A 3,954-nucleotide genomic window follows, 5' to 3' on the forward strand; every position below is an offset into this window, starting at 1 on the left:
CTGGCAATGGATGGGAGTCAGATGTTATTGTGGGGAATGCCCTTGTCCATATGTATTGCAAGTGTGTGAACCTAAATGATGCAAGGGCAGTGTTCACAGAGATGTCATAGTGGAATGTAGTCTCCTGAAGTGACATAAGTGCTGGTTGTGCTCAGAATGGGCATGGCAAGGTAGCCCTGCAACTGTTCAGTGGAATGCAGGTGAAAAAAAGTCTCTTGATCTCTTTATTTATTGATAGTGCACTGTGTAGATGGGAACTCTCTTCATGTGGGTTTTTGATTTCTCCTCATCTCCTCCCAATCTAAGCCGTGATACCTTCATTTTGATTTGAAAGAAAGGTTTTTCCAAATTCCATGCACACATTATTGTACACACATAGTATTGCATGAGGATGCTTCCATTACTTCATAAGCCTTACTTTACGAAGTTGTCATGTCAGGTTCATTCATATCCATAAGCAAGGCCCTCTCTCTCTAGGTGACATCAGGAAATGTCGACCTCTAACACCCCCTCTTAGCTCCTGGATGGAATAGAGATGCTAGGGAGATGGGTGAATGAGAAGCTCGCAATGTTCATGAAAATTGAAAAAAAGCTCGTGACAAAAAGCTCACCAAAAAATCACACCCTCCCTAGAGTAGGATTACCCCGTAATAGTGTCCGATGGGCATCTTGATCTCAGTGGACAGGAATGAGGCTAATCCTGCAATGTCTCGAGGACCAGTGATAGATTCCATGCCTATTGATTTATACTCTTCTAAGCCATAAAAGGACATGTTGTCATCCTCCTTTAGTTGTTGCAAGGCGGGGTCTTCTTCAAACATCCGTTGCATTGGTGGATCCCTTTGTTGAAGGGCATGACACACCTTCTTCCTCTACCCTTTCAGGTATTTGCAAGGCTCTTGAGGCGTGAGGATTTATCTCATATCTAGGATGAATTGTATTGGCACTCTTGCTTGCCTTGAGACTCTGCTCAAATTCCTCTTGGCACTTGTGTACCAATTTATGTCCATTGGTGAGACCTTGTTTCCCCACCCATGGGTTGGAATATTCACCGTAACCCTTAGGTGTTGTGGCTTGGCCATGGGTTGAAGCCGTTATCGATGCCTCATTTGCCTCATGCGAGTGGTTGTTGTTGTTACCATTTGAGAGAGTATCATCAGAGAAAGATGATGTTGCTAGGGAGGCTGTCTCTTCATCCGCCGACCCATCTTGGATGATGACCTTATTGTTTCCCTTCCCAATCTTTGTTGCACCCGTGGTTCTTACTCGTGCTAATTCAGTTGCCTCTCTAGGTTGTGACATACTAGCTTTATCGCTTTTGTCTTGTTTGTAAAGCTCTTTATTAAGGGCTTTAGCTTGCAACCTCATGATTACATACAAGGGTATCAATGACACTTATCCTCTGTCAATGCTTAACAAGTTAAGGCTTTTGGACTTAGATGGCCTTCCCATCGAGCAATCCTTTAAAAGATGGTCCACGCCACACCCAGTGCACAATGGCGGTGGTGTATTAGACATTGGTGCACATGTGATTGGCTTCTTAGATTGCCCCTTATATGGACACTCATTGGCAAGGTGTGGCCCTTGACACATATGGCATTGAATGGGTTGTTCATATATCCCATTTTATGAGGAATCGGTGCCTTCTAGTAGACCGGAATGTGTTGGTCACCTTGTATAATGTATTGACTTATAATTCTAGACCGATTTGCATTGTCACCATTTTGGGGATAGTCGTGTCCACTGTAGGTAAGTTTGGGGTCTCCCCAATCACTAGGTAGATCTTCCACCAATACTTGATTGAAGGGAGTAATTCGTGGAGATGGTGGTTGAGGTCCCAGTACTAGCAGGGGGTAATGGAATATTTTGAGCCCTAAATTGCCCTTGATTGGCTGATGTGGCTCCTTGTACTACCAATTGTGCCTTATTGGATGGATTGGGTAGTGCAGGCAATGGTATATGTGGCCTTTGTTGATACATGGGTTGAGGAATCACCCTAGGATAATGACATTGGGATGTGTCATGATTTCCCCAATGATGACAATGGGCACAGTAGAGTGTTGGCCTAGCTCTAAGACGAGGGCACTCCTTAATGGGATGATTTCCAGTGCATACCCCATACCATATGTTATCTCTTTGTGGAAAGAGATGGGGGTTGCTAGGAGCATCTTTTGGTGCTTCTATATTCCATTGTTGGCTCAACTTGTTTAATAGATCTATGGCCAACTCTTCCATGTTGAGCACCTTGGGCATACCAAGTCGACCTCTCCATTCATGATGAGCTCGCGTACAAAGTGATATTGAATCTCAATGTGTTTTGTGCGAGCCTGGAACACAGGGTTCTTTGCAATCACCATGCAACTTTGATTGTCACATGATAACTACGTAGGCTTGTTCTACACTGCACCCATGTCCCCTAAAGTCCTCCTCAACCACACTGCCTCGCAAGAAGCAAAGCATGCTGATTTGTACTCAGCCTCGGTAGAAGAAAGAGCAACTATAGGTTGCTTCTTGCTGACCCATGACACAACTCCAGATCCAAGTGAGAAACAATAACTTGTCACTGATCTCCTGCTGTCCACGTCTCCTGCCCAATCCGAGTCACAGAATCCGGTCACGATGTTGCCTTTGGTATAGGTGATGCCATAATCAAGTGTGCCTTTGATGTATTTCAGCACCCGCATCCCTGCCCTCCAATGGTTCTCCCGAGGCTTATTGGAAAACCTGCTTAGTACACCAGTCGCAAAGCTGATGTCCGGCCGTGTGTTGCACATGTAAATCAAGCTGCCCACAAGCCTTCTGTACTTCACTTCGTCCACCAGTGGTGATGAATCCTCATTTGAGAGCTTCACGTCAACCTCCATAGGGGTGCCAACTGTCTTGCACTCAGCCATGCCAAATGCCTTTAGTATCTCTCTAGCATACTTCAACTGTGAAATGAAGATCTGTTTTGGCTCTTGCCAAACTTCAATCCCCAAACAGAAATGCATCAGTCCGAGGTCTATCATTTCAAACTCTCTTCCTAGCAAATGCTTTGTCTGTGAGATCTTCTCTTCATGGTTCTCTGTTATGACAAGGTCGTCCACATAAAGGATCACGATCATACACCTACCTCCTTCTCTGAAGATATACAAATTTGCATTTGATGGGCTCCTCCTAAACCCGTTTTGCAAAAAGTAGGCATCAATTCACTGGTACCATGCTCGTGGGGCCTGTTTCAGCCTGTAAAGTGCCTTCTTCAGTTTACAGACTTTACCTTCTGAACCGGGGATCACAAAACTTGGTGGTTGTTCCACGTATACCTCCTCCTTGAGATCTCCATTCAGAAAGGCGGATTTTACATCCATCTAAAACACGGGCCAACTTCCCTGGGTAGCTAAAGCCAACAAAACACCACGAATTGTGGTTAGTCGAGTTGTGGGAGCAAAAGTATCCTGATAATAAAAACCATGTACCTGTGCAAATCCTTTTGCCACGAGCTGAGCCTTGAACTTATCCAACGTGCCGTCAGACTTGTACTTGGTCTTGTACACCCACTTGGTGCCGATTACCTTGCGTTTTGGTGGACGACCCACAAGGTCCCAAGTGTTGTTCTTCATTATGGAGCCATACTCCGACTACATAGCCTCCATCCACCTATCATCACCCTGTGCCTCTTCAAGACATGGGTTCATCAGCACGGATCACCTCTGTCATCAAAGCATAGTTGACCAAGTGTTCTTGCGTCCTTCTTTGCTCCTCTAATCTCTTGGACCGGCAGTGTTCGGATGGTTCCTCCTCAATGGCTGGAGGTTCTCTGCCGTCCAAATGCTGCTTTACCCACTTTGGGAATGGCCGTTGCCATTGTGGTTCTGCAGGCTCTTCTTCCTCTTCTTTATCTTGAATCCTCCCAAGCACCATTGGGGGAGTTCGGTCTGCTGTTGGTGGTGGTACTGGATGGATATCCTAGTCCTG

Source organism: Dipteris shenzhenensis, chromosome 9, assembly GCF_047967505.1.
Source record: "Dipteris shenzhenensis isolate YYH24624 ecotype China chromosome 9, Dip_SZ_1.0, whole genome shotgun sequence".
In the NCBI taxonomy this organism is placed as follows: Eukaryota; Viridiplantae; Streptophyta; class Polypodiopsida; order Gleicheniales; family Dipteridaceae; genus Dipteris; species Dipteris shenzhenensis.